Source organism: Montipora capricornis, chromosome 9 (genome assembly GCF_036669925.1).
Source record: "Montipora capricornis isolate CH-2021 chromosome 9, ASM3666992v2, whole genome shotgun sequence".
NCBI lineage: Eukaryota > Metazoa > Cnidaria > Anthozoa > Scleractinia > Acroporidae > Montipora > Montipora capricornis.
The window spans coordinates 24,264,125-24,278,662 of record NC_090891.1 but is presented as its reverse complement, the minus strand read 5'-3'; the positions used below and the strand labels follow the sequence as shown (position 1 = coordinate 24,278,662).

At 37.7% G+C, this 14,538-nt stretch overlaps 1 long non-coding RNA gene across 1 annotated transcript; it reads right to left on the bottom strand.

Moving 5' to 3' along the window:
- Nucleotides 1-11,748: 11,748 nt before the first annotated feature.
- On the bottom strand, nucleotides 11,749-13,544 carry LOC138015936 (uncharacterized). The gene is made up of 2 exons (XR_011125672.1): nucleotides 13,408-13,544; nucleotides 11,749-13,021 (listed from the first exon to the last, which is right to left on the bottom strand). It is a non-coding gene; the product is annotated as an uncharacterized lncRNA (long non-coding RNA).
- Between the last annotated feature and the right edge of the window lie 994 nt (nucleotides 13,545-14,538).

The window sequence follows — 14,538 nt, the reverse complement described above, 5'->3', positions numbered from 1 at the left end:
TAAAAATACTATTTCGAATGAGTACTGTTGATCCATGTGTAAGCAGCATCTCAAACCTTTCGATTATTGTTGTGATGGCGGATTACTGCATGTAAGCTAACCTTCATTATAATGGGTGCTTAGACTTAAATACTGTTGAACAATGCTGTTTAAAATGGGTGTTGAGGCTTAAGTAAGCACTATTTGAGATGCTGCTTACACATAGATCAACAGTACTCGTTCGAATAGCATTTTTAGGGTAGTCCATTTGGGTAGTCCATTGACTGGGGGTCAGCGAAATGTACCAACCCGTATTCTTAGCTTATTAAATTCCTTCAGTGGGCTGCTAAGGGAAATTGATTAACATTGCTATAGTTATTTAACTTACACACCAAGGCAGTTTAATCAGTTTTGAAGTCTACTCATGTTCATATGGAGTATCTAGCACTGTTATGAAACCTCTAGCTTCCCTTATTTTGACAAAAAGACATCTATTTACAATTTGATTACAATTTGATAACAACTGACGATTAATAGTTCACCATCTTCTTCAACTTCAAGGTAATGTTCACCTATTAAATTTCTCTCCACAATATCCTTTAAAACTGGATCTTGAGGTAAAGGTAGATCTTGGCAGTCAATTTCTGCCAGTTTTCTTGTGTTCTTTAGGTAATGCATATGCCACATTTTCACGTACAATGTAACAAACTACTTTTCCATATACAGTCATCCCATTTGAATTGAACTCCACGAGGTAGCTACATGAATTTCAATTTCTTGGATACATTGTGCTATGGAAGATGACATGATCTTTGGTCATCCTGTAGGAAACCAGGTGATCTGAGTTGGGCTGGACACTAAATGGAGAATAAAGAATGTTCTGAAACTTGGACAGCTTCTTGTAATGAAAGGGTTCATGCAGGATACCCCCAAAAAATCACTCTGTACACGGAGGAATGAAAAAGAAAGCTTTTATTCCGATATATTCAATAGATTGTGAGAAATACAAATCAACGGATTACCTTGTTTGATGCTGTCTGAGTCTAATAATCGGCTTTATTCCAAAAGGAATATGATGTATTACTCTTGAAAATTACACACTCCAAGTCAGCACTTAATCCTTTCAATGAACTCCAGTATCTTTCGAATCTTTCTCATTTAAAATGAATCCGTAGAAAGATTGTCATCCTCCGCCATCTTGGATAACACGTGAGAGACCGGACTGGAAACTAGTGAGTCCTTTTCGTTTTGGTCAGCAGTCAGCGGTAACCAGTCCAGCTCTTCCAGGTTTGGGGGACTTGGGGCGGTTTTATTCAAAACGTTTGTACCTACGATCTGACACGCTTTTGTGGTGACGATTTTTTTGTTAGTTTTACTCTTTAAATGCTGATCCAGGCAAGGAAATGCTTACAACAACTCAAGTAAAGAGGTAAGCATTAACTTTAAGCGAATAACATTTGATTTGATGGCTTATTGTCTTCAAAATGAGGAACGATTTACATGCATGAAGAATTCACATTTCACACCTTCGAGTCAATTTGTGAAAGAAGGAGACTCAATTTGGCTTAAATGCTATAGCCCTGTAAAAATTGGTAAAGCTTTAACTAGAATAATGAAGTTAGATCAAATGTTGACGCAAATGATTTGGAAAAAAAGTTCTCATACGGCAAGTTACATGTGTACGATTGACAACTGATTCCTTCTCGTAAAAATGCTAATTTCTGTCATTTTAACTATTGTAATCAATGCAGAAAATGCCTGAGAAAGCTATTATGGACGTTTGTAAGTAGAGACCCAAATTTATGAGTCTACTCTTCACACAATTTAATTGTAATGATCAGTGATTGAAGCATAATATGTACTGTATTTTTTTTAGTTGCCATGAAAGAGTATAAAGAGACGCATCTGAAAAAGATTATTTGATGGGACAGCAGGGAAAGGTCCTTTACAGCAGACAAAAGTGCTTAGCAGCCAATTCTGCCTCCTCAACCAGTTATGGTTTGATGTATTTGGGGATCTCTCCTTGCAGACTTGTTATAGTTCTGTGTTTTAAAGCTTTTTTTGTTTTTAAATTTAAAACAAGAACCCAATCCAAAGACTTTGGCATGAGTTAAATGTTTAGGTTCATGCAATAAAAAAAATGTTACTGCTTTGAAATCTGTAGTCCATTTTTTTTGTCTGTGAGCTATGGTAATAACTGTTAATAGCTTGACTACAATGGATTTTTTGAAGTTTCCAGCACATTTCTGATTTGCTGGAATATTATTTTACAGGATCAGGATATGATAACCTTGTTTCTTGTGTTCCATGTGTGCACTAGTACTTCTATTTCTCAGTGAGTTCAAGCTATTTTTCTTGATTTTTCTGACCTTGTTCAAATGCAAGCATTAGGCATGAGATGTGTAATTCCTATTGCAATACTATTCCATAAATGTTTAGAGGCTAGTCAAAGCCTATTTACATCCTATAGTATTTCTATGTAAGTGCTATGTACATGCAATTTTTGCTATGGACCCTCAGTTAGTAGGTAGATTCTATTTACAATATAATGTAAATGCTATGAAACAGTTATGTTTGTTCTATTTCCAGTTTTTTACAGCTATGTAGAGGCTATTTGTAGCCTATTTACACCCTATGCTATCACTATGTAAGTGTTGTATGTAACTATGTATACACTATATGTGTTGTGTATTTTCTGTTTCGAATCTATGTAGAAACTATGTTGAAACTATTTTCATTTTTGGACGCAAAAAACCGTCCCATAACATAGCCTTTACATATGCTATGTAAAGGTTCCATTTGACTAGCTAAAACATACATGTAGCATTTCCTTTCAAAATATATAGATGAGGCATATGTACAACATAGCTTTTGAATAAGGCCTCTATATCGAAGTTACATATGTGTATCATAACACCATTTACATACGTGTATGGTTGTTACATAGGATTTACAAACTAGATTACACGTAGTGTCTGGTTCTACAAGGGTAACAATAATATGTTGCAGCTTTTTGAATTATGCATTTGAAGTAGTCTCTTTCAAATAATATTTTATCTTACCTTCATATTTTTTAGTAAAATAAGTGGTAATTTTTTTCTATTAATCAAAATTTGGAATACCATTATTATGTTGTCAAGAGGTGCATCACGCTTTAATTTTACTCGGGAACAATGTAGTAGTGTCCTTGTTTTCAGTTTCAAAGTTGTATAAATACTTCATTGCTTTGTAATAAAAATAGGATTTCTGTTTTAATAAAATGTTATTCTAAAGTTTTTTGTACTCTTTCTATTTTGGTAGTGTTTTTTAGCAGAATATGAGAAACATCTTGATAAGATCTCATATTAAGATCTTGTGAGAATCTTGGTAAGGTCTTGTAAGATCTTACAAGAATCGTGGTAAGATCCTGTAAGATCTTACAAAAATATTGGTAAGATCTTGTAAGATCTTACAAGAAACTTGGTAAGACCTGGTAAGATCTTACAAGAATCTTAGTAAGATCTTGTAAGATCTTGGTGAGATCTTGGTAAGATCTGGTAAGACCTTGGTAAGATCTTTGTAAGATCTTTGAAAGATCTTGGTAAGTTCTTGGTAAGATCTTGTAAGATCTCGTAAGAATCTTGTAAGATTCTTGTAAGAATCTTGTAAGAATCTTAAATAAGAAGTAAGATAAGATCTTAGTAAGAATCTTATTAAGAATCTTACTAAGATCTTTATCATAACTTCTCGTCTTGGTCCTGATGGACTTCAAACATGCTCTACCATTTTGCACAAGGAACTTGTCAATCAACCGTTACCTTTTGGTGTATTTGCAATATGATCTTTGGATAGCAATTGATGTATTTTTCTTATCCCTTATGTGTAGATATCCTATGTCTGTCACATAGTTAGTTTTAAGCTTTTATTTCTTGTAGTGTATCTTTAAAATAGTTAGCACATGACCCCACAAGCATGTATTATTGCTTTAATATTGATTGTGTTTGAATAAAGGATATTGTTGTCTTGTCTTGTAGATAAGGCAAAACAGCCTCAGTTGTATTTGCATTATTATTTCTGAGTGTTACTTTTAAAGGGCAAACCATTAAAAAGTGAATATAGTTTGCAGGAGTTCAGGAAAATTGTTTCAAACATTCATTGATTTGAAGTTCCTGAAGCAGGTAAATCTTGAAGATTTTACGTAACCATAATTGGAATATACAGCATTTCTATTTAGGAATGTTTAAGTCCACAGAATTTATTTTCTTTATGTTGAGAAGTACCAGTAGTGTAAGAGCTGTCTGGTAACTCAGATGGAAATTTGACAGACCTTAGCTGTAATTCAAACTATTAGTACAGTTTTGGTCGTTAGTGGAACATAATATTTTATTAGGACATTTTTTAGTGAGTGATTAACCCATTGACTCCTGGGGATTCCCCATTGACAAGTAAAATCATCTGGTGTTAGACAGAGTAAAATGCTAAGTATGGCCAGTTTAGGGGGGAAAGGGTTAAAGTGCTATTATTAGTTAGACTTTCTTTTTCTTCATTTGAACCAAAACAAGTGATTAATCATCACCGCCACCATGCTTTTCTTTGCGTTGCTTTAGCTTTTAGAACAAAGTATCAAAGTTGAAGCTGGTGGGTTGAGGAGTAAACGATAAAGACTATAATGGTATTTGAGTATTATTGTAGAACAAATTTGCCTTTATCATTAAAGTCATTAAATCAATGGGAATCCAAACATAACTTTTACTTATGAATTATTCATAAGTAAAAGTTATTTGCTCGTGTACCAAATTGTCTTACTGTTCCAGTCATTTTTCAGATTGATAGCCTTAAATGTACTGCAGCAACTCTGCAAGCTGTTTGGTCTCAGCCTTATAAGCAGTGCAAATCCACAATTTTTTCTCCAAAAAGGAACAAAAAGAACCCCTGTCATTTTGGTAAGGGAGTCCCCCTTGGGGCAGTTTGTTTACTTTACCACCATTGTTTAACACTATCCAGGGACTAAATCAAGAATGGAAATGGATTACAGTTTGAAAAAATTTGCCACTTTTTTTTACTTCTTACACTTACTGCATTCAACTTTAATTTATTCATCCTTGGACATGGTAGGAATGATTAGTATTCTTTAAAGCAATTGCTAAAAATTCATTGCACCTAATGTATTTTTTACATATGGAAAGGTAACAGGAGTTATTTCTGTGAAAGTCTTCTCCAGAAAACTCTAACATGGGATTACGTCCCTTTCAAATGTACGGTAGCTTTGTATTTTTTTGCTCAATGACTGAACAATTATTACAGAAATATGAAGTTATGGAGTTTTTTAAAAGTTAAATCTAATGGAAGGGGATTTAAATTATTGAAACCACTGTGTTGCAACCAGAGTCCACAAAGAGAGGTTAACTAATTTATTGCACTGAAAGTATTTAGTAGGCCAGCATGAAATTTGTTTTGGATAATAGCACTGAATCACCTTCAAAGTTTTCTAAACTTTGAAGATACCTGAATTTTGATTTGAATTCCTCCTGCTGTTTTATTGCTGGAAGATAAAACCAATTCTTGATTAATTATTTTTGTTGTCACATTAACCCACTACAATGTAATGAAAGGGTATTATTAGCTGTAGTAATATTTTGTTACAGTAAAATCCCCCCTGCTAGTGAGCTGGATTTCTGAATCAAATTGTCAACTTGGAATACCGGTATTGTTGTTTTGGCTATTCAGAGTTAACCTAATCTATGTTTATTTCTATAATTTGGAGGGAAGCAAACGATTGGCATTTTGCGTGGAACGACTATAGTGAAATATAATTGCAACTAAATAGTTTCCTTCTAGTGTACCCAATATGAGGTGCTTATATGACATGTTGTTATGTATGACATTGGTTATTATTGCTGCTAAATTCACTTTAAAATTTATCTTTGAACGACTGAAATGCATTTCTAAATTTTCAGGGACGCCATGCATTTCTTTTTTTCCCTCCGTCTTAATAAATTTGCCTCCATGGACCACTTGAATGGCCAGAAATCTTAACATTTTCTGCTAGATGCGGCCCCCCGCGGAAACAGTGTGCAAATTTATAGTCGAAAGAGAAACCATTTGGAAATTTACTGGTATACTTTTTGCTCCACTTTTTAAAAGATAAACGCATGAATTGAAATCAAGATGGTACTCCATTAGCCGGTAAGCTCCACAAATAAATTTCCACCCAACCACTGTCACCGCAACCTAGACTCGCGTTGACCTTGAAATTGTTAAAGAAATTTCCCTCGTAGCACTGTTGGCTAAAAAGTACGGTGGTCCACAACTAAAAAGAGAATCTCGCTGGCGTAAAAAACGAACTATGCAGTCAAAACATTCGTCCGTTTTACTGGCCTGAACAAGGTTTTTTTTTTATCGACGGAGATCGGATAACACCCGATGGCAGCCATGTTTGATTTGAGCTATTGAAGTCACATGACAAGGCCTCGGCCAATCAGACATTTTTCGCCAGTGAAAGGGCACCGTCGCCCAGGCAGGCAACGCATACGCTGGAAAGATACAGTGTCCAGAGACCTGCAAGACTCTGAACTTTCCTTCAAAGAGGAAACAGTGGTAGAGCAGGACCGCAAGGAGAGGCGACCGTTTGTGTTGGCGCTATGTGGGCTCGGCCCACGGCAGCAGTAATGTAATGTTTTTAGTAATTATTTTATTGTTCTAATGTATGGACAATATTAACAAACTGCAGGCTGTGCAAAACTTCGCCTGCCGCATTGTGAGCGGCGCGCGTAAATATGACCATATTACGCCTATTCGTAAAGAGCTCAATTGGCTACCTGTGGCAAACCAGTTATATTACCGAAGCGCTATAATGGCCTTTAAATGTATGACGGGCCACGCCCCTGAATATCTGTCTTCAAAATTTTTAAAGCGAGCCGAGGTGAGCGGTCGTAGCACCAGAAACTCTCAATTGTTGAACATTCCACTTTTTAAAACCGCTAGCGGCCAAAGAACCTTTTATTATAGAATAGTTAATTTATGGAACTCTTTAGATTATAATCTTAAACTGTGTGATTCAGTCACTGTTTTTAAAAATCACCTGAGGACCAAATTACTTAAAGAACTGTAATTTAATACTTATATATTTTAACAATTTTTAAAATTTTATCTTTTATCTTTTAATTGTAAATAGGAATATATTTGTGTTAATATTGTCTTTGAAAAGCCCCTTGGGGAAAGTCAATAAAGTATGTATGTAATGTAATGTAATGTAATACGCTACAGTGCAGTTATTGTGGATTGCACAGTGGGAGAGCTGATTAGCATGGATAGAGAAACTAGGAAGATCTTGACGTGAATGGCTGTCCACACATCTGAAGCAATGTTACGAGACTGTATCTGCCAAGGAAGGAAGGGAGGAGGGGACTAATTGGCATTGAGGATTGTGTAAAGAGGGAGAGCAAATCCTTACATGCCTGCTTAGTAAAGAAGGAACACAGTCGATGCTTCAAGTGGCCTGGAAGAAAAAGGTGCTTGTTGAAGAAGAGAATCGTTTGGACTATCAGAGGAGGAGGAAGGAAACGAAAGTCGGGAAGTGGAAGAAAAAAGCCCCACAGGAAGAGTTTGTTCACCAAACATCAGATGAGGCTGGAGAGGAGTCATGGAAATGACTGAGGAATGGTTTTTGTGACTACTGCGCATGCGCGCAGCCACAAGTTTTGTAGAGTTAGTTTTTTTCCGAAAGTGAGAGTGTGACAATAGAATATACTTCGCAGCCAATCCGCATACAAAGAGAGCCAAAGTTCGGACTCTGCAAACAGTAGTTCGCGAGGACGTGTGAATCGCAGCTAGAGTGATGATGGCTCTAATTTATGGCGAGGTTTTTTTATATCTTACAATAGTTGCTTCTCTTAGCTTTCATATTTTGTTTCTAACCGACCAATTAAGCCCGTTTACGAGTTTAACGAAGCCGTTGAAGGAAGGCAAAGGCTCTTTAAAGGAACCTTTTCCAGTCCTTCCACCTTGTAGGAATATCATAATTGAGCCCGTTTGCGAGATAAACAAAGTTTTTGGAATTCAGTTCAAGTAGAGCGTAATTGTCAATTATAGATGGCATATTCATCAAGTCTTCTGAATTTTTCTCCATAGGGGGTTAAACCGATGATTTCCACTACCCTTCTCGATCCTAAGAAAATACGCGCAGAAGGCTCTATGCACAAAGACACCACTTACCAGGGGAGTGACAGGCAAGACTTTTACCGACACGGAAAAAAAATAATAAATCTACCCATTTTCCGACTGGGATTGCCATAGGGCAACCCAATAACGAGATGCTTCCGTGAAGCATACACTGGGTTGCCTGTGGTACGTGTTACAGAAAATCAAAAGGCACTGAATTGTGTGGTATTGGACTACAGCATTCCAGTCTCTGAAGAATAACAAATAAAAGAGAAGCGAGAAACATTGGCTTCTGGGCTGACACGATAATTTTCGAGTTCCCTCACAACTTCTTTTCACCACAAGTTTAAGCGTGCCCTCTGAGCATCTGACAGCTTTGTAATACCAAAGTTCACTGAAGTTAACCCTGTCCAGCGGGGTTAGTGTTTGGATGGGAGACCAAAACAATATACCCCTCATAAAACAGAAGCATCGGACCGAAAATACTATTAACGCTAACAAATGCGAACTCAGCAAGGTACATATTTTGTTAGCTTGCTTTATGCAAAACAAGAACATCATTCTAAAAGCTTATTCTACCGAAAAAGTAGGTTCTGGAGGTAATTTTGATCAAGGTTACGCGGCAGACGGCAAATACAGTTAACACACCAGAAAGACGCTAACGTCATTTTGACAAGAAAATGCTTTACTATTGCCGTAAAAACTATCCAGTTAAGCTCGCATATCATAAAACATGATGAATTCATAAAGGCCACCTTTTCCAGCGAAAATTTTTTTGAAACAAACAACATATTTGCTATTAGAGGCAAAAACCCCTTCTATTTCATTACGAGCGTGAAGAGAAGAAACTCAATCGTGTCAAATATGCGCAATATTGCAACAAACTAAATTTCAGGATCAAACCGTTTCCATGAAGAACCTTTTCCTTGAATAATGAAGCACAAAATACACGACAAGCTTTCTTTCAAGTAATTCTTGGCTGTTACATTTTCAATTATTTTTTTTTACCTGAAGACTGTACAGAGTTGATCACAGATCCACGTAAGGTGTTCGATTCGTTCAATCGTTCTCTGTCTTTGTTGAACCCATAAGTTACCAGAGAATATTCCATTTGGTTTAAGTGTTCTACATAACAGAACACTTGGTTAAATATTATTTTAGAAATACAGCTCACTTTGATTTCGGCTCGACGGGCGATAGATTGTTGTCGAAGTCCATTACTCGTCGCTTTTGAGATTCCAGGTGTTGGTTTTTCACCGCCTGCCTAGTTTATCCAACTGACTTTCCATTATTGAGCTTCATAAGGGTATATTTTATTCAAAGATCCACTAAAACGCCATTCGCGTTACATGACTTTCGACGCCATTGCAGGCTAAGTTAATGATTCTCCTGTGTCCACCAGAGAAATCTACGCACCAGTCATTAAGTGTTTTGTTATGTAGCACAACAAAAACGATTCTTGAAGAAGACTGAATTTGATCAAGTACAGCATAGATAAGACCTCTGATACACCACTGAAACAGTAAACATTTAATGACTGGTCCCGAGGGAAACAATTTATTTTGTTTCCCTCAAATCTCAATGTTTCCCAGAGGCTTAGCCGAGGAAAAAATTGAAATTCGAGAGAAAAAATAATAACTTTTTGCCTCGGGACCAGTCATTAAGTGTTTTGTTATGTAGCAAAATAAAAAACATGAAACGGCAACAGCAACGGCGGTCGTCAGTCAACATTCGCGGGTAACAGTGCACTGATACCCTCTAACGTCAGAGATTTTGCACTGTTGCCCGCTCAGAGACTTTTGGCGGGAAACAGTTTTATTGTTAGATGTCATTTGACCTCGAAGTAACCAAAGAGAGCGCGCGCTGTTGCGGGAAAAAATTAAACTATATAACAATACTGGGTATTGTCGGTGGATGCAGGAAGGTTGCCCAGACAGAGTATAGGAGGCGCCACCCCAAGGTGGACCAGCGGGTACGGCTGAGAACTGTGCAGAAAGTATCGGAGTGTACCGACAAGAGGTGCGACAATCAACCCTTGCCAGTTGCAGAAAATGGAAAAGTGAGGATAACTTGGGGCAAGATTATGGGTCTTTCTGCAGGTACCGGAAAGCATTGTGTTTTTGGTCACTTAGGATTAGTCTTTATTTGGAATTGATTTGTTTTCTGTCCTTAGTTCCTTTTGTTTTACGTTATTTCTGCTCTGGTACCTGCAGAAGCTGCCAAGATTACTGAATCTACACAGACAAGCAGCGGAAGTACAATCTGCCAGATATCACTGTGGTGTTGAAAGACACACAGGAGTGGACACTTTTCGACATAGCTGTGCCAGCGGACTAGAACATCATTACGACTGAGCAGGAGAAGATGGAAAGGTATCAAGACCCAGCATTCCAAATTAAAAGAAATCAAAGAGCCCCGAAAGTGGCTGTGATACCCATCGAAGTAAGTACTTCACGTACGCCAAGCACCTACGTAAAAAAGTACTTCATATAAGCCAAGTAAGTAAGTACTTCATGTTAACCAGGCAAGCAGCAAGCAAGTAAATACTTTATGTAAGTAACTACTTGGAAACATATCTATTTTAATAGACCGTATTCGTATTCCCAGTATTGGAGTGGAACTAGCTTGCAATGGAGGCTAATGCGGGGGAATATATTTAAAAGTATTTGCATTTGAAAAGATTTCCCCGCATTAGCCTCCATTGCAAGCTAGTTCCAGTCCAATACTGAGTATACGAATATGGTCTATTTAACGTGAATAATGAATTACTTGATTTTTGCGTGAAGAAATTTTGTAAATTGTCCGTGACACGTAAAAACTGCCCAATATTTTTTAGGTAAATGCATTTCACCAGGGGCCATGGCCCATCGAATGACGCTGTTGTCGGAAGTTAGAGTAAAGGGCCCGCTATTCAAAGGAACTTACCGATTTGCAAAATTGGTGAAATTCTGGAGAAGGAAACTGAGTCTTCCTCAAGTTTACCGAGAAGAGCGAGAAATTACACTCATTGGAACCTCTTCAAGAATCCGTTGACAGGCCAGGATGCGCTTCAATGTAGCCTGATTATCGAAATCGATGGACTAGTTAGCGCAGAGTTTTCCTCGTTTTGAATTGGTAGAAATAAAATACAAGGTACCAAGCAAAATGTTCGAAGTGAGAAGAGACGCCATCATTTGCAAAGTAGATGAAATACTGAATTTATCACGAGATTATGAAGACATTTACTGATAACGCTTCATCAAAATGTAGGTGCAAGGTCTTGCAAGGCTGGTTTGGGTCGGTCTATAAACAAGCAGTCCATATAGGTGACCTGGTCTCTGAATCCTCCGAATCAAACGAGGAATTGCAGCAGACTTAACTAATTAGAGTGTAATGTGAAGTGCCAGTTTTGTACCCAAAATGAACCTCGTGAGCGTTAGCCCTACTAATGGAATGGGTCCACACAAGGACAGAGAAAAACTCTGACCAGGGTCACCGGTGCTCTACCGACTGAGCTACAAGGTCAAACGGGAGCAGGCCGTAGGAACTAAAGATCTTAAAGTCACGGCAATGAACATGGTTCGATACATTTGGCAAACCCGGATAGTGAATCCTCTCAATGCCTGACCGCTGAATAAGAGCCACATGCACTTTCCAGTTTTAACAACCGTATAAGAATTTTAATATTGTTATGTATAAAGGTTAAAAAAATCGTAGAACCCAATAAAGCAGAAAACCTGAAAATGTATTTCATATTCCCAACACTTGAAAGAAAAAAAAACACGTGAAAAGGGTATCGCGGAACCGATGCATGCGTACAATAACAGCAAATTCACGACTGCCAACTGAACTAAACTGAAACAAAGCATACATTCTTAAATTTTAATCCCGCACTGAAATGGTTGATCTTACACTGCAACTGCACCTTCGAGTTAACAATTTCATTTTCGCCCGTAAAACTAGTTATTTCATGCAAAGATTGCAAGAAATTAAATCACGACGAATACCCTCGAATATATGCGATATATGCGGCAGAAACTGATAAGAGTTTACTTCAGTCGAAGCCAGTTCATCACCCTCACTTTCAATTTGCTAATTTCTTTTACAACCGACAACAATGACTGAAAGCAATACAGATACGAAATTACACTCAAAATTAAAATCTAAAATGAAAACTATTACAGACAACAAAAAAGACATCAAGACCTCAGTTACGCGGCATATCATTATCCTACGGTTCCATGAGTTTTTACAGTATTTAAACAACCTTCACGGCAATGATTCCACATGCCACGGAGTCGCCACTTTCATCAACCAAAGTAGCCTCTAGCTTGAGGCTGACCGAAGGCACATCGTGTGGAACCGTGTCTGTGAATGAGAGCTTTTGTGTGATCCCTTTCTTAAGTGGGCAGGTCAGTCCATATCCTTTACAGGCGTACGGATTCTTTAAGGGCAATTCTTTTTGCCTTCCCCATTTGATTGCGTAAAGATGGATCTTTCCGCTGTTAACAACTTCGTTCGGTGTAAAAGTAACGCGAATAGTTACGTTGGTGCCACGTTTGACCACACATGGTTCTTCATCACAAGGTGTCACGTCCACGGAATCAAGCTCACCATATGGCGAAGCACATTTTTCGAAAGGAACTTCTTTTGAATGAGTAATTCCAATGATTGAAATAACCAGTGCGATAAAGGTGACAAACTCTTTCATATTTAAACAGGTTTTTTTCTGACTCGTAGTATACGCAAGAGAGAACAGTACTCCGCCGTCTGGCCCGGCAAACTTCTCGGAGGGTAGGTCGAAGTATAAGCAATAGAAAAGCTTTCGAGAGCCGTCATGTCCCTCATGTGGCAGCTTTGACCTGAATCAACTTGACTAGAACAGGTTATGTCCCGGCGCCCTCCTTAACGACTGGAAGCAGCCCTGTGAAAAGTATGTCTGTCACATTGAAGTTCACGTGGAAAACCATGTGAAATTTGTTTGAAGTTTCACAGGGATTTCACATGGTTTTAACAGATATTATTATTTCACAGAAATGTGAAATATTATTGTATAAACTCTTGTTCTTAGGCCATCGTAGCTTGATTAAGAAAATAACACAAACAGCGGTAATAAACATTGTATTCTGGACAACGCATTCTATATAAAAAATGCGTTGGAATACGATGTTTATCACCGCTGTGTGAAAATGATCATTTTAAAGCCCTGTGAAACGGGCCCTGCATTTTCACTTGGTATTTCACAGTATTGCATGTGAAATACCATGTGAAAAATATGTAAAATGCGATGTAAAAGGTAGGTTAACATACCTGTGAAAATGGATATGAAAATTAGTACTGCAGGGATCTTCATTTGCAGTCGTCCGGTAGTCCCAGACGACTAAAAACCGGCCCGGTCGACAAGTATAATAACTCCAAAGGTCGTCCTTTGGACGAATGAAGTTTTAATAAATGTATTTTCATGAATGCCATCAAATGTTGAAACATAGAATGTACTTCCGTTCTGATCGCTTTTCGTGGGTGACCCTATTCGATGGAATGGTAGAATGATAGAATGGAATCGTAGAATGGTGGAATTGCGGAATGCACGGAATATTCTAAAATATGGAATATATGGTATATTTTAAAACACGGAAAAAATCGAATATTTTGAAACACGGAATATACGGAAATTCTAAAACACGGAATATGCAAAATATTCTAAAACGAGGGATGAGAGGAAAGTCTTCAAAACTGGATATAAATATTGCATTTTTTGCCCGAGAGTAGTCTGGGTAGGATAAGATAACTTCGGATGATAATTTTACATTTCCTCGCGACAAGAGATATAAAAATGTCTTACAGAGAATATGTTTCCCCGCTTTAGTTTTTGTGCCTCTCGGACTGTGCCGAAACATCGCAGGCGCACTTTCCTACACTCAGAGATGGAAAAATGTAGAAAGACGATGGTAAGTGTCTCAATTGCCTTAGAAACATAATGTACGACATGTTATCGTTTCTTTTTCAGGCTGATTTGCTAAGTCGATGCCTTCTTGAAGGTCTTTGTTACAAAACCTCCTTCGTTCATACACGATTTCCCTAGCAGATGTTGTTATGATCGGTCACAAGTAGACCACCTTCTGTCGTTGTTGTTGTTGTTATCGATCTGTAGAAGGATAAAAACGTTACGGCGGTTGCGATTTGTTCGGCAATAAAGTTTGAAAGCAAATAATTTAATGAAAGATCAAATAAAGTGTCAACCGAGTGCTGTATTTTTTTTTTTTTTTGTCGTTCCGAGCTGCTTTAGGCGTCATTTTTTGAAATCTTTTCTCGACCACCAGTTAAAGAGTCAAGAAAATTGACAAGGCAAGCAACACCGAGCCGCCGGCCACTAACCTCGTCTTGTTCAAGCGGCAACTGACGCCAAACCAGTGAAATTCTCACGTTAAAAACACCAGCATC